The sequence below is a fragment of the Pseudophryne corroboree genome, unplaced genomic scaffold, assembly GCF_028390025.1.
Source record: "Pseudophryne corroboree isolate aPseCor3 unplaced genomic scaffold, aPseCor3.hap2 scaffold_1377, whole genome shotgun sequence".
Taxonomy (NCBI): Eukaryota; Metazoa; Chordata; class Amphibia; order Anura; family Myobatrachidae; genus Pseudophryne; species Pseudophryne corroboree.
In genome coordinates this window covers 49,773-74,887 of record NW_026968003.1, presented here as the reverse complement: position 1 = coordinate 74,887, position 25,115 = coordinate 49,773, and the positions used below count along the sequence as shown (strand labels likewise).

Here is a 25,115-nt window from a genome sequence, read left to right as displayed (position 1 = left end):
CACTGTTCTCCTAAGCCAGTGATTGTGGGTTTAAGTCCCATCTGAGTTGGAAGTCATTACAGCAAGTGTCTCATCACTAGAGTTGATATTTTATACTTGCTTCATCTGTAAAACAGTCTTGCAGTGTTTAGCTTGTAAAAAATGACCACAGAAGCTAAAATATGACATTAATTATGATAACATTGTTGTTGTTGTTGTTGTTGTTGTTGTTGTTGTTGTTGTTGTTGTTGTTTTTTAAACCTTTTCTATCACAGTGGACAGCTTATTCAAATGCCATCTGGCATGCATGTTCCTTTGTTGCTCATCATTCATCACCAAAAATGATTTTCTATTTCAATTCTTAAGACTGTACTGATTGTATTGAATAAAATCCACATCTAGCATAACCAATTAATGCTGCAAAGTGCTCCAGTGGCACAATTAGTCAGCACACGGTACTTATAAGACAGTATCTGTTGAGCAATGCCGAGGTTGTGAGTTCAAGCTTCACCTGGAGCATCTTTTTATACTGTTTTTTTTTCCTTTTCTTATGTCATTAGTCATTGATTATAAACTGCTACCTTAATATTTAATATGATATTACAAAGGATGGAAGAAAGAAAGAAAAAACACAAACATGATTGTGCATTTAAGTTGTCAGCACACATCTGCTTTGGTTCAAATGCACTGCATATCTTCCTTCAGTCAGCCAACAAAACAGCAATGGAAAAGATTAACATACTGTTGGTAAAGCAGTTGCATCATATTGATTTTCTGCAATATAGCATGATAATCCATACTGACAGCTCTGGATAGTACCAGCACATTTCTTGCTGGACTTGGTAATGCAAAGAACACAGTAAACAGCTTCACTTTTTCCTCAAAAATAAATAATTGACTATTAAAAACCTAACAGTCTTAAATAAGAACATCAGTAAGCACCACTGGCATAATGGATAAGTCACTGCCCTCCTAAGCCAGGGGGTCCAAGTCCCATATGGGGTGGAAGTCACTACAGCAAGTGTCTCATCACTAGAGTTGATATTTTATCCTTGCTTCAACTGTAAAACAGTCTTGCAGTGTTTAGCTTGTAAAAAATGACCACAGAAGCTAAAATATGACATTAATTATGATAACATTGTTGTTGTTGTTTTTTAAACCTTTTCTATCACCGTGGACAGCTTATTCAAGTGCCATCTGGCATGCATGTTCCTTTGTTGCTCATCATTCATCACCAAAAATGATTTTCTTTTTCAATTTTTATGACTGTACTGATTGTATTAAATAAAATCCACATCTAGCATAACCAGCCAATGCTGCAAAGTGCTCCAGTGGCGCAATTGGTCAGCGCATGGTACTTATAAAACAGTATCTGTTGAGCAATGCCAAGGTTGTGAGTTCAAGCCTCACCTGGAGCATCTTTGAATACTTTTTTTTTTCTTTTCTTATGTCATTAGTCATTGATTATAAACTGCTACCTTAATATTTAATATGATATTACAAAGTATGGAAGAAAGAAAGAAAAAACACAAACATGATAGTGCATTTAAGTTGTCAGCACACATCTGCTTTGGTTCAAATGCACTGCATGTCTTCCTTCAGTCAGCCAACAAAACAGCAATGGAAAAGATTAACATACTGTTGGTAAAGCAGTTGCATCAAATTGATTTTCTGCAATATAGCATGATAATCCATACTGACAGCTCTGGATAGTACCAGCACATTTCTTGCTGGACTTAGTAATGCAAAGAACACAGTAAACAGCTTCAATTTTTTTCAAAAATAAATTATTGACTATTAAAACCCTATCAGTCTTAAATAAGGACATCAGTAAGCAACACTGGCATAATGGATAAGGCACTGTTCTCCTAAGCCAGTGATTGTGGGTTTAAGTCCCGTCTGAGTTGGAAGTTATTTACAGCAAGTGTCTCATCACTAGAGTTGATATTTTATCCTTGCTTCAACTGTAAAACAGTCTTGCAGTGTTTAGCTTGTAAAAAATGACCACAGAAGCTAAAATATGACATTTATTATGATAACATTGTTGTTGTTTTTTTTTTAACATTTTCTATCACCGTGGACAGCTTATTTAAGTACCATCTGGCATGCATGTTCCTTAGTTGCTCATCATTCATCACCAAAAATGATTTTCTTTTTCAATTCTTATGACTGTACTGATTGCATTGAATAAAATCCACATCTAGCATAACCAATCAATGTTGCAAAGCGCTCCAGTGGCGCAATTGGTCAGCACGCGGTACTTATAAGACAGTATCTGTTGAGCAATGCCGAGGTTGTGAGTTCAAGCCTCACCTGGAGCATCTTTGTATACAGTTTTTTTTTCCTTTTCTTATGTCATTAGTCATTGATTATAAACTGGTAGCCTTAATATTTAATATGATATTACAAAGGATGGAAGAAAGAAAGAAAACACACAAACATGATTGTGCATTTAAGTTGTCAGCACACATCTGCTTTGGTTCAAATGCACTGCATATCTTCCTTCAGTCAGCCAACAAAACAGCAATGGAAAAGATTAACATACTGTTGGTAAAGCAGTTGCATCAAATTGATTTTCTGCAATATAGCATGATAATCCATACTGACAGCTCTGGATAGAACCAGCACATTTCTTGCTGGACTTGGTAATGCAAAGAACACAGTAAACAGATTCAATTTTTTTTTAAAAATAAATAATTGACTATTAAAACCCTATCAGTCTTAAATAAGGACATCAGTAAGCAACACTGGCATAATGGATAAGGCACTGTTCTCCTAAGCCAGTGGTTGTGGGTTTAAGTCCCGTCTGAGTTGGAAGTCATTACAGCAAGTGTCTCATCACTAGAGTTGATATTTTATCCTTGCTTCAACTGTAAAACAGTCTTGCAGTGTTTAGCTTGTAAAAAATGACCACAGAAGCTAAAATATGACATTAATTATGATAACATTGTTGTTGTTGTTGTTGTTGTTGTTTAAACCTTTTCTATCACAGTGGACAGCTTATTCAAATGCCATCTGGCATGCATGTTCCTTTGTTGCTCATCATTCATCACCAAAAATGATTTTCTTTTTCAATTCTTAAGACTGTACTGATTGTATTGAATAAAATCCACATCTAGCATAACCAAATAATGCTGCAAAGTGCTCCAGTGGCACAATTAGTCAGCACACGGTACTTATAAGACAGTATCTGTTGAGCAATGCCGAGGTTGTGAGTTCAAGCCTCACCTGGAGCATCTTTGTATACTGTTTTTTTTTCCTTTTCTTATGTCATAAGTCATTGATTATAAACTGCTGCCTTAATATTTAATATGATATTACAAAGGATGGAAGAAAGAAAGAAAAAACACAAACATGATTGTGCATTTAAGTTGTCAGCACACATCTGCTTTGGTTCAAATGCACTGCATATCTTCCTTCAGTCAGCCAACAAAACAGCAATGGAAAAGATTAACATACTGTTGGTAAAGCAGTTGCATCATATTGATTTTCTGCAATATAGCATGATAATCCATACTGACAGCTCTGGATAGTACCAGCACATTTCTTGCTTGACTTGGTAATGCAAAGAACACAGTAAACAGCTTCACTTTTTCCTCAAAAATAAATAATTGACTATTAAAAACCTAACAGTCTTAAATAAGAACATCAGTAAGCACCACTGGCATAATGGATAAGTCACTGCCCTCCTAAGCCAGGGGGTCCAAGTCCCATATGGGGTGGAAGTCACTACAGCAAGTGTCTCATCACTAGAGTTGATATTTTATCCTTGCATCAACTGTAAAACAGTCTTGCAGTGTTTAGCTTGTAAAAAATGACCACAGAAGCTAAAATATGACATTAATTATGATAACATTGTTGTTGTTGTTGTTGTTGTTGTTTTTTAAACCTTTTCTATCACCGTGGACAGCTTATTCAAGTGCCATCTAGCATGCATGTTCCTTTGTTGCTCATCATTCATCACCAAAAATGATTTTCTTTTTCAATTCTTATGACTGTACTGATTGTATTAAATAAAATCCACATCTAGCATAACCAGCCAATGCTGCAAAGTGCTCCAGTGGCGCAATTGGTCAGCGCATGGTACTTATAAAACAGTATCTGTTGAGCAATGCCAAGGTTGTGAGTTCAAGCCTCATCTGGAGCATCTTTGAATACTTTTTTTTTCCTTTTCTTATGTCATTAGTCATTGATTATAAACTGCTACCTTAATATTTAATATGATATTACAAAGTATGGAAGAAAGAAAGAAAAAACACAAACATGATAGTGCATTTAAGTTGTCAGCACACATCTGCTTTGGTTCAAATGCACTGCATATCTTCCTTCAGTCAGCCAACAAAACAGCAATGGAAAAGATTAACATACTGTTGGTAAAGCAGTTGCATCAAATTGATTTTCTGCAATATAGCATGATAATCCATACTGACCGCTCTGGATAGTACCAGCACATTTCTTGCTGGACTTGGTAATGCAAAGAACACAGTAAACAGCTTCAATTTTTTTCAAAAATAAATAATTGACTATTAAAACCCTATCAGTCTTAAATAAGGACATCAGTAAGCAACACTGGCATAATGGATAAGGCACTGTTCTCCTAAGCCAGTGGTTGTAAGTTCAAGTCTGTCTGAGATGGAAGTCATTACAGCAAGTGTCTCATCACTAGAGTTGATATTTTATCCTTGCTTCAACAGTAAAACAGTCTTGCAGTATTTAGCTTGTAAAAAATGACCACAGAAGCTAAAATATGACATTAATTATGATAACATTGTTGTTGTTGTTTTTTAAACCTTTTCTATCACCGTGGAGAGCTTATTCAAGTGCCATCTGGCATGCATGTTCCTTAGTTGCTCATCATTCATCACCAAAAATGATTTTCTTTTTCAATTCTTATGACTGTACTGATTGTATTAAATAAAATCCACATCTAGCATAACCAATCAATGCTGCAAAGTGCTCCAGTGGCGCAATTGGTCAGCGCATGGTGCTTGTAAGACAGTATCTGTTGAGCAATGCCGAGGTTGTGAGTTCAAGCCTCACCTGGAGCATCTTTGTATACTGTTTTTTTTTTCCTTTTCTTATGTCATTAGTCATTGATTATAAACTGCTACCTTAATATTTAATATTATATTACAAAGGATGGAAGAAAGAAAGAAAAAACACAAACATGATAGTGCATTTAAGTTGTCAGCACACATCTGCTTTGGTTCAAATGCACTGCATATCTTCCTTCAGTCAGCCAACAAAACAGCAATGGAAAAGATTAACATACTGTTGGTAAAGCAGTTGCATCAAATTGATTTTCTGCAATATAGCATGATAATCCATACTGACAGCTCTGGATAGTACCAGCACATTTCTTGCTGGACTTGGTAATGCAAAGAACACAGTAAACAGCTTCACTTTTTCCTCAAAAATAAATAATTGACTATTAAAAACCTATCAGTCTTAAATAAGAACATCAGTAAGCACCACTGGCATAATGGATAAGTCACTGCCCTCCTAAGCCAGGGGGTCCAAGTCCCATATGGGGTGGAAGTCATTACAGCAAGTGTCTCATCACTAGAGTTGATATTTTATCCTTGCTTCAACTGTAAAACAGTCTTGCAGTGTTTAGCTTGTAAAAAATGACCACAGAATCTAAAATATGACATTAATTATGATATCATTGTTGTTGTTGTTGTTTTTTAAACCTTTTCTATCACCGTGGACAGCTTATTCAAGTGCCATCTGGCATGCATGTTCCTTTGTTGCTCATCATTCATCACCAAAAATGATTTTCTTTTTCAATTCTTATGACTGTACTGATTGTATTGCATAAAATCCACATCTAGCATTACCAATCAATGCTGCAAAGTGCTCCAGTGGCGCAATTGGTCAGCGCGTGGTACTTATAAGACAGTATCTGTTGAGCAATGCTGAAGTTGTAAATTCAAACATCACCTGGAGCATTTTTGTATACTGTTTTTTTCCTTTTCTTATGTCATTAGTCATTGATTATAAACTGCTACCTTAATATTTAATATGATATTACAAAGGATGGAAGAAAGAAAGAAAAAACACAAACATGATTGTGCATTTAAGTTGTCAGCACACATCTGCTTTGGTTCAAATGCACTGCATATCTTCCTTCAGTCAGCCAACAAAACAGCAATGGAAAAGATTAACATACTGTTGGTAAAGCAGTTGCATCAAATTGATTTTCTGCAATATAGCATGATAATCCATACTGACAGCTCTGGATAGTACCAGCACATTTCTTGCTGGACTTGGTAATGCAAAGAACACAGTAAACAGCTTCACTTTTTCCTCAAAAATAAATAATTGACTATTAAAAACCTAACAGTCTTAAATTAGAACATCGGTAAGCACCACTGGCATAATGGATAAGTCACTGCCCTCCAAAGCAAGGGGGTCCAAGTCCCATATGGGGTGGAAGTCTTTACAGCAAGTGTCTCATCACTAGAGTTGATATTTTATCCTTGCATCAACTGTAAAACAGTCTTGCAGTGTTTAGCTTGTAAAAAATGACCACAGAAGCTAAAATATGACATTAATTATGATAACATTGTTGTTGTTGTTGTTGTTGTTGTTGTTGTTTTTTAAACCTTTTCTATCACCGTGGACAGCTTATTCAAGTGCCATCTGGCATGCATGTTCCTTTGTTGCTCATCATTCATCACCAAAAATGATTTTCTTTTTCAATTCTTATGACTGTACTGATTGTATTAAATAAAATCCACATCTAGCATAACCAGCCAATGCTGCAAAGTGCTCCAGTGGCGCAATTGGTCAGCGCATGGTACTTATAAAACAGTATCTGTTGAGCAATGCCAAGGTTGTGAGTTCAAGCCTCACCTGGAGCATCTTTGAATACTTTTTTTTTCCTTTTCTTATGTCATTAGTCATTGATTATAAACTGCTACCTTAATATTTAATATGATATTACAAAGTATGGAAGAAAGAAAGAAAAAACACAAACATGATAGTGCATTTAAGTTGTCAGCACACATCTGCTTTGGTTCAAATGCACTGCATATCTTCCTTCAGTCAGCCAACAAAACAGCAATGGAAAAGATTAACATACTGTTGGTAAAGCAGTTGCATTAAATTGATTTTCTGCAATATAGCATGATAATCCATACTGACAGCTCTGGATAGTACCAGCACATTTCTTGCTGGACTTGGTAATGCAAAGAACACAGTAAACAGCTTCAATTTTTTTCAAAAATAAATAATTGACTATTAAAACCCTATCAGTCTTAAATAAGGACATCAGTAAGCAACACTGGCATAATGGATAAGTCACTGCCCTCCTAAGCCAGGGGGTCCAAGTCCCATATGGGGTGGAAGTCATTACAGCAAGTGTCTCATCACTAGAGTTGATATTTTATCCTTGCTTCAACTGTAAAACAGTCTTGCAGTATTTAGCTTGTAAAAAATGACCACAGAAGCTAAAATATGACATTAATTATGATAACATTGTTGTTGTTGTTTTTTAAACCTTTTCTATCACCGTGGAGAGCTTATTCAAGTGCCATCTGGCATGCATGTTCCTTAGTTGCTCATCATTCATCACCAAAAATGATTTTCTTTTTCAATTCTTATGACTGTACTGATTGTATTAAATAAAATCCACATCTAGCATAACCAATCAATGCTGTAACGTGCTCCAGTGGCGCAATTGGTCAGCGCATGGTTCTTGTAAGACAGTATTTGTTGAGCAATGCCGAGGTTGTGAGTTCAAGCCTCACCTGGGGCATCTTTGTATACTGTTTTTTTTTCCTTTTCTTATGTCATTAGTCATTGATTATAAACTGCTACCTTAATATTTAATATTATATTACAAAGGATGGAAGAAAGAAAGAAAAAACACAAACATGATAGTGCATTTAAGTTGTCAGCACACATCTGCTTTGGTTCAAATGCACTGCATATCTTCCTTCAGTCAGCCAACAAAACAGCAATGGAAAAGATTAACATACTGTTGGTAAAGCAGTTGCATCAAATTGATTTTCTGCAATATAGCATGATAATCCATACTGACAGCTCTGGATAGTACCAGCACATTTCTTGCTGGACTTGGTAATGCAAAGAACACAGTAAACAGCTTCACTTTTTCCTCAAAAATAAATAATTGACTATTAAAAACCTATCAGTCTTAAATAAGAACATCAGTAAGCACCACTGGCATAATGGATAAGTCACTGCCCTCCTAAGCCAGGGGGTCCAAGTCCCATATGGGGTGGAAGTCATTACAGCAAGTGTCTCATCACTAGAGTTGATATTTTATCCTTGCTTCAACTGTAAAACAGTCTTGCAGTGTTTAGCTTGTAAAAAATGACCACAGAATCTAAAATATGACATTAATTATGATATCATTGTTGTTGTTGTTTTTTAAACCTTTTCTATCACCGTGGACAGCTTATTCAAGTGCCATCTGGCATGCATGTTCCTTTGTTGCTCATCATTCATCACCAAAAATGATTTTCTTTTTCAATTCTTATGACTGTACTGATTGTATTGAATAAAATCCACATCTAGCATAACCAATCAATGCTGCAAAGTGCTCCAGTGGCGCAATTGGTCAGCGCGTGGTACTTATAAGACAGTATCTGTTGAGCAATGCTGAAGTTGTAAATTCAAACATCACCTGGAGCATTTTTGTATACTGTTTTTTTCCTTTTCTTATGTCATTAGTCATTGATTATAAACTGCTACCTTAATATTTAATATGATATTACAAAGGATGGAAGAAAGAAAGAAAAAACACAAACATGATTGTGCATTTAAGTTGTCAGCACACATCTGCTTTGGTTCAAATGCACTGCATATCTTCCTTCAGTCAGCCAACAAAACAGCAATGGAAAAGATTAACATACTGTTGGTAAAGCAGTTGCATCAAATTGATTTTCTGCAATATAGCATGATAATCCATACTGACAGCTCTGGATAGTACCAGCACATTTCTTGCTGGACTTGGTAATGCAAAGAACACAGTAAACAGCTTCACTTTTTCCTCAAAAATAAATAATTGACTATTAAAAACCTAACAGTCTTAAATAAGAACATCAGTAAGCACCACTGGCATAATGGATAAGTCACTGCCCTCCTAAGCCAGGGGGTCCAAGTCCCATATGGGGTGGAAGTCATTACAGCAAGTGTCTCATCACCAGAGTTGATATTGTATCCTTGCTTCAACTGTAAAACAGTCTTGCAGTGTTTAGCTTGTAAAAAATGACCACAGAAGCTAAAATATGACATTAATTATGATAACATTGTTGTTGTTGTTGTTTTTTAAACCTTTTCTATCACCGTGGACAGCTTATTCAAGTGCCATCTGGCATGCATGTTCCTTTGTTGCTCATCATTCATCACCAAAAATGATTTTCTTTTTCAATTCTTATGACTGTACTTATTGTATTGAATAAAATCCACATCTAACATAACCAATAAATGCTGCAAAGTGATCCAGTGGTGCAATTGGTCAGCGCGCGGTAATTATAACACAGTATCTGTTGAGCAATGCCGAGCTTGTGAGTTCAAGCCTCACCTGAAGCATCTTTGTACACAGTTTTTTTTCCTTTTCTTATGTCATTAGTCATTGATTATAAACTGCTACCTTAATATTTAATATGATATTACAAAGGACGAAAGAAAGAAAGAAAAAACACAAACATGATTGTGCATTTAAGTTGTCAGCACACATCTGCTTTGGTTCAAATGCACTGCATATCTTCCTTCAGTCAGCCAACAAAACAGCAATGGAAAAGATTAACATACTGTTGGTAAAGCAGTTGCATCAAATTGATTTTCTGCAATATAGCATGATAATCCATACTGACAGCTCTGGATAGTACCAGCACATTTCTCGCAGGAATTGGTAATGCAAAGAACACAGTAAACAGCTTCACTTTTTCCTCAAAAATAAATAATTGACTATTAAAAACCTAACAGTCTTAAATAAGAACATCAGTAAGCACCACTGGCATAATGGATAAGTCACTGCCCTCCTAAGCCAGGGGGTCCAAGTCCCATATGGGGTGGAAGTCATTACAGCAAGTGTCTCATCACTAGAGTTGATATTGTATCCTTGCTTCAACTGTAAAACAGTCTTGCAGTGTTTAGCTTGTAAAAAATGACCACAGAAGCTAAAATATGACATTAATTATGATAACATTGTTGTTGTTGTTGTTTTTTAAACCTTTTCTATCACCGTGGACAGCTTATTCAAGTGCCATCTGGCATGCATGTTCCTTTGTTGCTCATCATTCATCACCAAAAATGATTTTCTTTTTCAATTCTTATGACTGTACTGATTGTATTGCATAAAATAAACATCTAGCATAACCAATCAATGCTGCAAAGTGCTCCAGTGGCGCAATTGGTCAGCGCGTGGTACTAATAAGACAGTATCTGTTGAGCAATGCTGAAGTTGTGAGTTCAAACCTCGCCTGCAGCATTTTTGTATACTGTTTTTTTCCTTTTCTTATGTCATTAGTCATTGATTATAAACTGCTACCTTAATATTTAATATGATATTACAAAGGACGAAAGAAAGAAAGAAAAAACACAAACATGATTGTGCATTTAAGTTGTCAGCACACATCTGCTTTGGTTCAAATGCACTGCATATCTTCCTTCAGTCAGCCAACAAAACAGCAATGGAAAAGATTAACATACTGTTGGTAAAGCAGTTGCATCAAATTGATTTTCTGCAATATAGCATGATAATCCATACTGACAGCTCTGGATAGTACCAGCACATTTCTTGCAGGACTTGGTAATGCAAAGAACACAGTAAACAGCTTCACTTTTTCCTCAAAAATAAATAATTGACTATTAAAAACCTAACAGTCTTAAATAAGAACATCAGTAAGCACCACTGGCATAATGGATAAGTCACTGCCCTCCTAAGCCAGGGGGTCCAAGTCCCATATGGGGTGGAAGTCATTACAGCAAGTGTCTCATCACTAGAGTTGATATTTTATCCTTGCTTCAACTGTAAAACAGTCTTGCAGTGTTTAGCTTGTAAAAAATGACCACAGAAGCTAAAATATGACATTAATTATGATAACATTGTTGTTGTTGTTGTTGTTGTTTTTTAAACCTTTTCTATCACCGTGGACAGCTTATTCAAGTGCCATCTGGCATGCATGTTCCTTTGTTGCTCATCATTCATCACCAAAAATGATTTTCTTTTTCAATTCTTATGACTGTACTGATTGTATTGCATAAAATCCACATCTAGCATAACCAATCAATACTGCAAAGTGCTCCAGTGGCGCAATTGGTCAGCGCGTGGTACTTATAAGACAGTATCTGTTGAGCAATGCTGAAGTTGTGAGTTCAAACCTTGCCTGCAGCATTTTTATATACTGTTTTTTTCCTTTTCTTATGTCATTAGTCATTGATTATAAACTGCTACCTTAATATCTAATATGATATTACAAAGGATGGAAGAAAGAAAGAAAAAACACAAACATGATTGTGCATTTAAGTTGTCAGCACACATCTGCTTTGGTTCAAATGCAATGCATATCTTCCTTCAGTCAGCCAACAAAACAGCAATGGAAAAGATTAACATACTGTTGGTAAAGCAGTTGCATCAAATTGATTTTCTGCAATATAGCATGATAATCCATACTGACAGCTCTGGATAGTACCAGCACATTTCTTGCTGGACTTGGTAATGCAAAGAACACAGTAAACAGCTTCACTTTTTCCTCAAAAATAAATAATTGACTATTAAAAACCTAACAGTCTTAAATAAGAACATCAGTAAGCACCACTGGCAAAATGGATAAGTCACTGCCCTCCTAAAACAGGGGGTCCAAGTTCCATATGGGGTGGAAGTCATTACAGCAAGTGTCTCATCACTAGAGTTGATATTTTATCCTTGCTTCAACTGTAAAACAGTCTTGCAGTGTTTAGCTTGCAAAAAATGACCACAGAAGCTAAAATATGACATTTATTATGATAACATTGTTGTTGTTTTTTTTAAACATTTTCTATCACCGTGGACAGCTTATTTAAGTACCATCTGGCAAGCATGTTCCTTTGTTGCTCATCATTCATCACCAAAAATGATTTTCTTTTTTAATTCTTATGACTGTACTGATTGCATTGTATAAAATCCACATCTAGCATAACCAAACAATGCTGCAAAGTGCTCCAGTGGCGCAATTGGTCAGCGCGCGGTAGTTATAAGACAGTATCTGTTTAGCTATGCCGAGGATGTGAGTTCAAGCCTCACCTGGAACATCTTTGTATACTGTTTTTTTTCCTTTTCTTATGTCATTAGTCATTGATTATAAACTGCTACCTTAATATTTAATATGATATTACAAAGGACGAAAGAAAGTAAGAAAAAACACAAACATGATTGTGCATTTAAGTTGTCAGCACACATCTGCTTTGGTTCAAATGCACTGCATATCTTCCTTCAGTCAGCCAACAAAACAGCAATGGAAAAGATTAACATACTGTTGGTAAAGCAGTTGCATCAAATTGATTTTCTGCAATATAGCATGATAATCCATACTGACAGCTCTGGATAGAACCAGCACATTTCTTGCTGGACTTTATAATGCAAAGAACACAGTAAACAGCTTCACTTTTTCCTCAAAAATAAATAATTGACTATTAAAAACCTAACAGTCTAAAATAAGAACATCAGTAAGCACCACTGGCATAATGGATAAGTCACTGCCCTCCTAAGCCAGGGGGTCCAAGTCCCATATGGGGTGGAAGTCATTACAGCAAGTGTCTGATCACTAGAGTTGATATTTTATCCTTGCTTCAACTGTAAAACAGTCTTGCAGTGTTTAGCTTGTAAAAAATGACCACAGAAGCTAAAATATGACATTAATTATGATAACATTGTTGTTGTTGTTTTTTAAACCTTTTCTATCACCGTGGACAGCTTATTCAAGTGTCATCTGTCATGCATGTTCCTTTGTTCCTCATCATTCATCACCAAAAATGATTTTCTTTTTTAATTCTTATGACTGTACTGATTGTATTGCATAAAATCCACATCTAGCATAACCAATCAATGCTGCAAAGTGCTCCAGTGGCGCAATTGGTCAGCGCGTGGTACTTATAAGATAGTATCTGTTGAGCAATGCTGAAGTTGTGAGTTCAAACCTTACCTGGAGCATTTTTGTATACTGTTTTTTTCCTTTTCTTATGTCATTAGTCATTGATTATAAACTGCTACCTTAATATTTAATATGATATTACAAAGGGTGGAAGAAAGAAAGAAAAAACACAAACATGATTGTGCATTTAAGTTGTCAGCACACATCTGCTTTGGTTCAAATGCACTGCATATCTTCCTTCAGTCAGCCAACAAAACAGCAATGGAAAAGATTAACATACTGTTGGTAAAGCAGTTGCATCAAATTGATTTTCTGCAATATAGCATGATAATCCATACTGACAGCTCTGGATAGTACCAGCACATTTCTTGCTGGACTTGGTAATGCAAAGAACACAGTAAACAGCTTCACTTTTTCCTCAAAAATAAATAATTGACTATTAAAAACCTAACAGTCTTAAATAAGAACATCAGTAAGCACCACTGGCATAATGGATAAGTCACTGCCCTCCTAAGCCAGGGGGTCCAAGTCCCATATGGGGTGGAAGTCATTACAGCAAGTGTCTCATCACCAGAGTTGATATTGTATCCTTGCTTCAACTGTAAAACAGTCTTGCAGTGTTTAGCTTGTAAAAAATGACCACAGAAGCTAAAATATGACATTAATTATGATAACATTGTTGTTGTTGTTGTTGTTGTTTTTTAAACCTTTTCTATCACCGTGGACAGCTTATTCAAGTGCCATCTGGCATGCATGTTCCTTTGTTGCTCATCATTCATCACCAAAAATGATTTTCTTTTTCAATTCTTATGACTGTACTGATTGTATTGAATAAAATCCACATCTAACATAACCAACAAATGCTGCAAAGTGATCCAGTGGTGCAATTGGTCAGCGCGCGGTAATTATAACACAGTATCTGTTGAGCAATGCCGAGCTTGTGAGTTCAAGCCTCACCTGAAGCATCTTTGTACACAGTTTTTTTTTCCTTTTCTTATGTCATTAGTCATTGATTATAAACTGCTACCTTAATATTTAATATGATATTACAAAGGACGAAAGAAAGAAAGAAAAAACACAAACATGATTGTGCATTTAAGTTGTCAGCACACATCTGCTTTGGTTCAAATGCACTGCATATCTTCCTTCAGTCAGCCAACAAAACAGCAATGGAAAAGATTAACATACTGTTGGTAAAGCAGTTGCATCAAATTGATTTTCTGCAATATAGCATGATAATCCATACTGACAGCTCTGGATAGTACCAGCACATTTCTCGCAGGACTTGGTAATGCAAAGAACACAGTAAACAGCTTCACTTTTTCCTCAAAAATAAATAATTGACTATTAAAAACCCAACAGTCTTAAATTAGAACATCAGTAAGCACCACTGGCATAATGGATAAGTCACTGCCCTCCTAAGCCAGGGGGTCCAAGTCCCATATTGGGTGGAAGTCATTACAGCAAGTGTCTCATCACTAGAGTTGATATTTTATCCTTGCTTCAACTGTAAAACAGTCTTGCAGTGTTTAGCTTGTAAAAAATGACCACAGAAGCTAAAATATGACATTAATTATGATAACATTGTTGTTGTTGTTGTTGTTGTTGTTGTTGTTGTTTTTTAAACCTTTTCTATCACCGTGGACAGCTTATTCAAGTGTCATCTGTCATGCATGTTCCTTTGTTCCTCATCATTCATCACCAAAAATGATTTTCTTTTTTAATTCTTATGACTGTACTGATTGTATTGCATAAAATCCACATCTAGCATAACCAATCAATGCTGCAAAGTGCTCCAGTGGCGCAATTGGTCAGCGCGTGGTACTTATAAGATAGTATCTGTTGAGCAATGCTGAAGTTGTGAGTTCAAACCTTACCTGGAGCATTTTTGTATACTGTTTTTTTCCTTTTCTTATGTCATTAGTCATTGATTATAAACTGCTACCTTAATATTTAATATGATATTACAAAGGGTGGAAGAAAGAAAGAAAAAACACAAACATGATTGTGCATTTAAGTTGTCAGCACACATCTGCTTTGGTTCAAATGCACTGCATATCTTCCTTCAGTCAGCCAACAAAACAGCAATGGAAAAGATTAACATACTGTTGGTAAAGCAGTTGCATCAAATTGATTTTCTGCAATATAGCATGATAATCCATACTGACAGCTCTGGATAGTACCAGCACATTTCTTGCTGGACTTGGTAATGCAAAGAACACAGTAAACAGCTTCACTTTTTCCTCAAAAATAAATAATTGACTATTAAAAACCTAACAGTCTTAAATAAGAACATCAGTAAGCACCACTGGCATAATGGATAAGTCACTGCCCTCCTAAGCCAGGGGGTCCAAGTCCCATATGGGGTGGAAGTCATTACAGCAAGTGTCTCATCACCAGAGTTGATATTGTATCCTTGCTTCAACTGTAAAACAGTCTTGCAGTGTTTAGCTTGTAAAAAATGACCACAGAAGCTAAAATATGACATTAATTATGATAACATTGTTGTTGTTGTTGTTTTTTAAACCTTTTCTATCACCGTGGACAGCTTATTCAAGTGCCATCTGGCATGCATGTTCCTTTGTTGCTCATCATTCATCACCAAAAATGATTTTCTTTTTCAATTCTTATGACTGTACTGATTGTATTGAATAAAATCCTCATCTAACATAACCAACAAATGCTGCAAAGTGATCCAGTGGTGCAATTGGTCAGCGCGCGGTAATTATAACACAGTATCTGTTGAGCAATGCCGAGCTTGTGAGTTCAAGCCTCACCTGAAGCATCTTTGTACACAGTTTTTTTTTCCTTTTCTTATGTCATTAGTCATTGATTATAAACTGCTACCTTAATATTTAATATGATATTACAAAGGACGAAAGAAAGAAAGAAAAAACACAAACATGATTGTGCATTTAAGTTGTCAGCACACATCTGCTTTGGTTCAAATGCACTGCATATCTTCCTTCAGTCAGCCAACAAAACAGCAATGGAAAAGATTAACATACTGTTGGTAAAGCAGTTGCATCAAATTGATTTTCTGCAATATAGCATGATAATCCATACTGACAGCTCTGGATAGTACCAGCACATTTCTCGCAGGACTTGGTAATGCAAAGAACACAGTAAACAGCTTCACTTTTTCCTCAAAAATAAATAATTGACTATTAAAAACCCAACAGTCTTAAATTAGAACATCAGTAAGCACCACTGGCATAATGGATAAGTCACTGCCCTCCTAAGCCAGGGGGTCCGAGTCCCATATGGGGTGGAAGTCATTACAGCAAGTGTCTCATCACTAGAGTTGATATTTTATCCTTGCTTCAACTGTAAAACAGTCTTGCAGTGTTTAGCTTGTAAAAAATGACCACAGAAGCTAAAATATGACATTAATTATGATAACATTGTTGTTGTTGTTGTTGTTGTTTTTTAAACCTTTTCTATCACCGTGGACAGCTTATTCAAGTGCCATCTGGCATGCATGTTCCTTTGTTGCTCATCATTCATCACCAAAAATGATTTTCTTTTTCAATTCTTATGACTGTACTGATTGTATTGCATAAAATAAACATCTAGCATAACCAATCAATGCTGCAAAGTGCTCCAGTGGCGCAATTGGTCAGCGCGTGGTACTAATAAAACAGTATCTGTTGAGCAATGCTGAAGTTGTGAGTTCAAACCTCGCCTGCAGCATTTTTGTATACTGTTTTTTTCCTTTTCTTATGTCATTAGTCATTGATTATAAACTGCTACCTTAATATTTAATATGATATTACAAAGGACGAAAGAAAGAAAGAAAAAACACAAACATGATTGTGCATTTAAGTTGTCAGCACACATCTGCTTTGGTTCAAATGCACTGCATATCTTCCTTCAGTCAGCCAACAAAACAGCAATGGAAAAGATTAACATACTGTTGGTAAAGCAGTTGCATCAAATTGATTTTCTGCAATATAGCATGATAATCCATACTGACAGCTCTGGATAGTACCAGCACATTTCTTGCAGGAATTGGTAATGCAAAGAACACAGTAAACAGCTTCACTTTTTCCTCAAAAATAAATAATTGACTATTAAAAACCTAACAGTCTTAAATAAGAACATCAGTAAGCACCACTGGCATAATGGATAAGTCACTGCCCTCCTAAGCCAGGGGGTCCAAGTCCCATATGGGGTGGAAGTCATTACAGCAAGTGTCTCATCACTAGAGTTGATATTTTATCCTTGCTTCAACTGTAAAACAGTCTTGCAGTGTTTAGCTTGTAAAAAATGACCACAGAAGCTAAAATATGACATTAATTATGATAACATTGTTGTTGTTGTTGTTGTTGTTGTTTTTTAAATCTTTTCTATCACCGTGGACAGCTTATTCAAGTGCCATCTGGCATGCATGTTCCTTTGTTGCTCATCATTCATCACCAAAAATGATTTTCTTTTTCAATTCTTATGACTGTACTGATTGTATTGCATAAAATCCACATCTAGCATAACCAATCAATACTGCAAAGTGCTCCAGTGGCGCAATTGGTCAGCGCGCGGTACTTATAAGACAGTATCTGTTGAGCAATGCTGAAGTTGTGAGTTCAAACCTTGCCTGCAGCATTTTTATATACTGTTTTTTTCCTTTTCTTATGTCATTAGTCATTGATTATAAACTGCTACCTTAATATCTAATATGATATTACAAAGGATGGAAGAAAGAAAGAAAAAACACAAACATGATTGTGCATTTAAGTTGTCAGCACACATCTGCTTTGGTTCAAATGCAATGCATATCTTCCTTCAGTCAGCCAACAAAACAGCAATGGAAAAGATTAACATACTGTTGGTAAAGCAGTTGCATCAAATTGATTTTCTGCAATATAGCATGATAATCCATACTGACAGCTCTTGATAGTACCAGCACATTTCTTCCTGGACTTGGTAATGCAAAGAACACAGTAAACAGCTTCCCTTTTTCCTCAAAAATAAATAATTGACTATTAAAAACCTAACAGTCTTAAATAAGAACATCAGTAAGCACCACTGGCAAAATGGATAAGTCACTGCCCTCCTAAGACAGGGGGTCCAAGTTCCATATGGGGTGGAAGTCATTACAGCAAGTGTCTCATCACTAGAGTTGATATTTTATCCTTGCTTCAACTGTAAAACAGTCTTGCAGTGTTTAGCTTGCAAAAAATGACCACAGAAGCTAAAATATGACATTTATTATGATAACATTGTTGTTGTTTTTTTTAAACATTTTCTATCACCGTGGACAGCTTATTTAAGTACCATCTGGCAAGCATGTTCCTTTGTTGCTCATCATTCATCACCAAAAATGATTTTCTTTTTCAATTCTTATGACTGTACTGATTGCATTGTATAAAATCCACATCTAGCATAACCAAACAATGCTGCAAAGTGCTCCAGAGGCGCAATTGGTCAGCGCGCGGTAGTTATAAGACAGTATCTGTTTAGCTATGCCGAGAATGTGAGTTCAAGCCTCACCTGGAACATCTTTGTATACTGTTTTTTTTCCTTTTCTTATGTCATTAGTCATTGATTATAAACTGCTTCCTTAATATTTAATATGATATTACAGAGGATGGAAGAAAGAAAGAAAAAACAAACACAAACATGATTGTGCATTTAACTTGTCAGCACACATCTGCTTTGGTTCAAATGCACTGCATATCTTCCTTCAGTCAGCCAACAAAACAGCAATGGAAAAGATTAACATACTGTTGGTAAAGCAGTTGCATCAAATTGATTTTCTGCAATATAGCATGATAATCCATACTGACAGCTCTGGATAGTACCAGCACATTTCTTGCTGGACTTGGTAATGCAAAGAACACAGTAAACAGCTTCACTTTTTCCTCAAAAATAAATTATTGACTATTAAAAACCTAACAGTCTTAAATAAGAACATCAGTAAGCACCACTGGCATAATGGATAAGTCACTGCCCTCCTAAGCCAGGGGGTCCAAGTCCCATATGGGGTGGAAGTCATTACAGCAAGTGTCTCATCACTAGAGTTGATATTTTATCCTTGCTTCAACTGTAAAACAGTCTTGCAGTGTTTAGCTTGTAAAAAATGACCACAGAAGCTAAAATATGACATTAATTATGATAACATTGTTGTTGTTGTTGTTGTTGTTTTTTAAACCTTTTCTATCACCGTGGACAGCTTATTCAAGTGCCATCTGGCATGCATGTTCCTTTGTTCCTCATCATTCATCACCAAAAATGATTTTCTTTTTCAATTCTTATGACTGTACTGATTGTATTGCATAAAATCCACATCTAGCATAACCAATCAATGCTGCAAAGTGCTCCAGTGGCGCAATTGGTCAGCGCGTGGTACTTATAAGACAGTATCTGTTGAGCAATGCTAAAGTTGTGAGTTCAAACCTCGCCTGCAGCATTTTTGTATACTGTTTTTTTCCTTTTCTTATGTCATTAGTCATTGATTATAAACTGCTACCTTAATATCTAATATGATATTACAAAGGATGGAAGAAAGAAAGAAAAAACACAAACATGATTGTGCATTTAAGTTGTCAGCACACATCTGCTTTGGTTCAAATGCAATGCATATCTTCCTTCAGTCAGCCAACAAAACAGCAATGGAAAAGATTAACATACTGTTGGTAAAGCAGTTGCATCAAATTGATTTTCTGCAATATAGCATGATAATCCATACTGACAGCTCTGGATAGTACCAGCACATTTCTTGCTGGACTTGGTAATGCAAAGAACACAGTAAACAGCTTCCCTTTTTCCTCAAAAATAAATAATTGACTATTAAAAACCTAACAGTCTTAAATAAGAACATCAGTAAGCACCACTGGCAAAATGGATAAGTCACTGCCCTCCTAAGACAGGGGGTCCAAGTTCCATATGGGGTGGAAGTCATTACAGCAAGTGTCTCATCACTAGAGTTGATATTTTATCCTTGCTTCAACTGTAAAACAGTCTTGCAGTGTTTAGCTTGCAAAAAATGACCACAGAAGCTAAAATATGACATTTATTATGATAACATTGTTGTTGTTTTTTTTAAACATTTTCTATCACCGTGGACAGCTTATTTAAGTACCATCTGGCAAGCATGTTCCTTTGTTGCTCATCATTCATCACCAAAAATGATTTTCTTTTTCAATTCTTATGACTGTACTGATTGCATTGTATAAAATCCACATCTAGCATAACCAAACAATGCTGCAAAGTGCTCCAGTGGCGCAATTGGTCAGCGCGCGGTAGTTATAAGACAGTATCTGTTTAGCTATGCCGAGAATGTGAGTTCAAGCCTCACCTGGAACATCTTTGTATACTGTTTTTTTTCCTTTTCTTATGTCATTAGTCATTGATTATAAACTGCTTCCTTAATATTTAATATGATATTACAGAGGATGGAAGAAAGAAAGAAAAAACAAACACAAACATGATTGTGCATTTAACTTGTCAGCACACATCTGCTTTGGTTCAAATGCACTGCATATCTTCCTTCAGTCAGCCAACAAAACAGCAATGGAAAAGATTAACATACTGTTGGTAAAGCAGTTGCATCAAATTGATTTTCTGCAATATAGCATGATAATCCATACTGACAGCTCTGGATAGTACCAGCACATTTCTTGCAGGACTTGGTAATGCAAAGAACACAGTAAACAGCTTCACTTTTTCCTCAAAAATAAATTATTGACTATTAAAAACCTAACAGTCTTAAATAAGAACATCAGTAAGCACCACTGGCATAATGGATAAGTCACTGCCCTCCTAAGCCAGGGGGTCCAAGTCCCATATGGGGTGGAAGTCATTACAGCAAGTGTCTCATCACTAGAGTTGATATTTTATCCTTGCTTCAACTGTAAAACAGTCTTGCAGTGTTTAGCTTGTAAAAAATGACCACAGAAGCTAAAATATGACATTAATTAAGATAACATTGTTGTTGTTGTTGTTTTTTAAACCTTTTCTATCACCGTGGACAGCTTATTCAAGTGCCATCTGGCATGCATGTTCCTTTGTTCCTCATCATTTATCACCAAAAATGATTTTCTTTTTCAATTCTTATGACTGTACTGATTGTATTGCATAAAATCCACATCTAGCATAACTAATCAATGCTGCAAAGTGCTCCAGTGGCGCAATTGGTCAACGCGTGGTACTTATAAGACAGTATCTGTTGAGCAATGCTAAAGTTGTGAGTTCAAACCTCGCCTGCAGCATTTTTGTATACTGTTTTTTTCCTTTTCTTATGTCATTAGTCATTGATTATAAACTGCTACCTTAATATCTAATATGATATTACAAAGGATGGAAGAAAGAAAGAAAAAACACAAACATGATTGTGCATTTAAGTTGTCAGCACACATCTGCTTTGGTTCAAATGCAATGCATATCTTCCTTCAGTCAGCCAACAAAACAGCAATGGAAAAGATTAACATACTGTTGGTAAAGCAGTTGCATCAAATTGATTTTCTGCAATATAGCATGATAATCCATACTGACAGCTCTGGATAGTACCAGCACATTTCTTGCTGGACTTGGTAATGCAAAGAACACAGTAAACAGCTTCACTTTTTCCTCAAAAATAAATAATTGACTATTAAAAACCTAACAGTCTTAAATAAGAACATCAGTAAGCACCACTGGCATAATGGATAAGTCACTGCCCTCCTAAGACAGGGGGTCCAAGTTCCATATGGGGTGGAAGTCATTACAGCAAGTGTCTCATCACTAGAGTTGATATTTTATCCTTGCTTCAACTGTAAAACAGTCTTGCAGTGTTTAGCTTGCAAAAAATGACCACAGAAGCTAAAATATGACATTTATTATGATAACATTGTTGTTGTTTTTTTTAAACATTTTCTATCACCGTGGACAGCTTATTTAAGTACCATCTGGCAAGCATGTTCCTTTGTTGCTCATCATTCATCACTAAAAATGATTTTCTTTTTCAATTCTTATGACTGTACTGATTGTATTGCATAAAATCCACATCTAGCATAACCAATCAATGCTGCAAAGTGCTCCAGTGGCGCAATTGGTCAGCGCGTGGTACTTATAAGATAGTATCTGTTGAGCAATGCTGAAGTTGTGAGTTCAAACCTTGCCTTGAGCATTTTTGTATACTGTTTTTTTCCTTTTCATATGTCATTAGTCATTGATTATAAACTGCTACCTTAATATTTAATATGATATTACAAAGGGTGGAAGAAAGAAAGAAAAAACACAAACATGATTGTGCATTTAAGTTGTCAGCACACATCTGCTTTGGTTCAAATGCAATGCATGTCTTCCTTCAGTCAGCCAACAAAACAGCAATGGAAAAGATTAACATACTGTTGGTAAAGCAGTTGCATCAAATTGATTTTCTGCAATATAGCATGATAATCCATACTGACAGCTCTGGATAGTACCAGCACATTTCTTGCTGGACTTGGTAATGCAAAGAACACAGTAAACAGCTTCCCTTTTTCCTCAAAAATAAATAATTGACTATTAAAAACCTAACAGTCTTAAATAAGAACATCAGTAAGCACCACTGGCAAAATGGATAAGTCACTGCCCTCCTAAGACAGGGGGTCCAAGTCCCATATGGGGTGGAAGTCATTACAGCAAGTGTCTCATCACCAGAGTTGATATTGTATCCTTGCTTCAACTGTAAAACAGTCTTGCAGTGTTAAGCTTGTAAAAAATGACCACAGAAGCTAAAATATGACATTAATTATGATAACATTGTTGTTGTTGTTTTTTTAAACCTTTTCTATCACCGTGGACAGCTTATTCAAGTGCCATCTGGCATGCATGTTCCTTTGTTGCTCATCATTCATCACCAAAAATGATTTTCTTTTTCAATTCTTATGACTGTACTGATTGTATTGAATAAAATCCACATCTAACATAACCAATAAATGCTGCAAAGTGATCCAGTGGTGCAATTGGTCAGCGCGCGGTAATTATAACACAGTATCTGTTGAGCAATGCCGAGCTTGTGAGTTCATTCCTCACCTGAAGCATCTTTGTACACAGTTTTTTTTTCCTTTTCTTATGTCATTAGTCATTGATTATAAACTGCTACCTTAATATTTAATATGATATTACAAAGGACGAAAGAAAGAAAGAAAAAACACAAACATGATTGTGCATTTAAGTTGTCAGCACACATCTGCTTTGGTTCAAATGCACTGCATATCTTCCTTCAGTCAGCCAACAAAACAGCAATGGAAAAGATTAACATACTGTTGGTAAAGCAGTTGCATCAAATTGATTTTCTGCAATATAGCATGATAATCCATACTGACAGCTCTGGATAGTACCAGCACATTTCTTGCAGGACTTGGTAATGCAAAGAACACAGTAAACAGCTTCACTTTTTCCTCAAAAATAAATAATTGACTATTAAAAACCTAACAGTCTTAAATAAGAACATCAGTAAGCACCACTGGCATAATGGATAAGTCACTGCCCTCCTAAGCCAGGGGGTCCAAGTCCCATATGGGGTGGAAGTCATTACAGCAAGTGTCTCATCACTAGAGTTGATATTTTATCCTTGCTTCAACTGTAAAACAGTCTTGCAGTGTTTAGCTTGTAAAAAATGACCACAGAAGCTAAAATATGACATTAATTATGATAACATTGTTGTTGTTGTTGTTGTTGTTGTTTTTAAACCTTTTCTATCACCGTGGACAGCTTATTCAAGTGCCATCTGGCATGCATGTTCCTTTGTTGCTCATCATTCATCACCAAAAATGATTTTCTTTTTCAATTCTTATGACTGTACTGATTGTATTGCATAAAATCCACATCTAGCATAACCAATCAATGCTGCAAATAGCTCCAGTGGCGCAATTGGTCAGCGCGTGGTACTTATAAAACAGTATCTGTTGAGCAATGTAGAAGTTGTGAGTTCAAACCTCGCCTGCAGCATTTTTATATACTGTTTTTTTCCTTTTCTTATGTCATTAGTCATTGATTATAAACTGCTACCTTAATATCTAATATGATATTACAAAGGATGGAAGAAAGAAAGAAAAAACACAAACATGATTGTGCATTTAAGTTGTCAGCACACATCTGCTTTGGTTCAAATGCAATGCATATCTTCCTTCAGTCAGCCAACAAAACAGCAATGGAAAAGATTAACATACTGTTGGTAAAGCAGTTGCATCAAATTGATTTTCTGCAATATAGCATGATAATCCATACTGACAGCTCTGGATAGTACCAGCACATTTCTTGCTGGACTTGGTAATGCAAAGAACACAGTAAACAGCTTCCCTTTTTCCTCAAAAATAAATAATTGACTATTAAAAACCTAACAGTCTTAAATAAGAACATCAGTAAGCACCACTGGCAAAATGGATAAGTCACTGCCCTCCTAAGACAGGGGGTCCAAGTTCCATATGGGGTGGAAGTCATTACAGCAAGTGTCTCATCACTAGAGTTGATATTTTATCCTTGCTTCAACTGTAAAACAGTCTTGCAGTGTTTAGCTTGCAAAAAATGACCACAGAAGCTAAAATATGACATTTATTATGATAACATTGTTGTTGTTTTTTTTAAACATTTTCTATCACCGTGGACAGCTTATTTAAGTACCATCTGGCAAGCATGTTCCTTTGTTGCTCATCATTCATCACCAAAAATGATTTTCTTTTTCAATTCTTATGACTGTACTGATTGCATTGTATAAAATCCACATCTAGCATAACCAAACAATGCTGCAAAGTGCTCCAGTGGCGCAATTGGTCAGCGCGCGGTAGTTATAAGACGGTATCTGTTTAGCTATGCCGAGGATGTGAGTTCAAGCCTCACCTGGAACATCTTTGTATACTGTTTTTTTTCCTTTTCTTATGTCATTAGTCATTGATTATAAACTGCTACCTTAATATTTAATATGATATTACAAAGGACGAAAGAAAGTAAGAAAAAACACAAACATGATTGTGCATTTAACTTGTCAGCACACATCTGCTTTGGTTCAAATGCACTGCATATCTTCCTTCAGTCAGCCAACAAAACAGCAATGGAAAAGATTAACATACT

At 35.9% G+C, this 25,115-nt stretch overlaps 6 non-coding genes across 6 annotated transcripts; all 6 read left to right on the top strand.

Annotated features, from left to right (window-relative positions):
* The first annotated feature begins 1,304 nt into the window (after positions 1–1,304).
* TRNAI-UAU (transfer RNA isoleucine (anticodon UAU)) lies at positions 1,305–1,397 on the top strand. Its single transcript is given in 2 exon segments — positions 1,305–1,342; positions 1,362–1,397. It is a non-coding gene; the product is annotated as a tRNA-Ile (tRNA).
* Positions 1,398–2,207: 810 nt separating this feature from the next.
* Positions 2,208–2,300, top strand: TRNAI-UAU (transfer RNA isoleucine (anticodon UAU)). The gene is given in 2 exon segments: positions 2,208–2,245; positions 2,265–2,300. It is a non-coding gene; the product is annotated as a tRNA-Ile (tRNA).
* A 1,733-nt stretch (positions 2,301–4,033) lies between these two features.
* Positions 4,034–4,126, top strand: TRNAI-UAU (transfer RNA isoleucine (anticodon UAU)). The gene is given in 2 exon segments: positions 4,034–4,071; positions 4,091–4,126. It is a non-coding gene; the product is annotated as a tRNA-Ile (tRNA).
* An 808-nt stretch (positions 4,127–4,934) lies between these two features.
* Positions 4,935–5,027, top strand: TRNAT-UGU (transfer RNA threonine (anticodon UGU)). Its single transcript is given in 2 exon segments — positions 4,935–4,972; positions 4,992–5,027. It is a non-coding gene; the product is annotated as a tRNA-Thr (tRNA).
* A 1,725-nt stretch (positions 5,028–6,752) lies between these two features.
* Positions 6,753–6,845, top strand: TRNAI-UAU (transfer RNA isoleucine (anticodon UAU)). The gene is given in 2 exon segments: positions 6,753–6,790; positions 6,810–6,845. It is a non-coding gene; the product is annotated as a tRNA-Ile (tRNA).
* An 803-nt stretch (positions 6,846–7,648) lies between these two features.
* On the top strand, positions 7,649–7,741 carry TRNAT-UGU (transfer RNA threonine (anticodon UGU)). Its single transcript is given in 2 exon segments — positions 7,649–7,686; positions 7,706–7,741. It is a non-coding gene; the product is annotated as a tRNA-Thr (tRNA).
* The last annotated feature ends 17,374 nt before the right edge of the window (positions 7,742–25,115 follow it).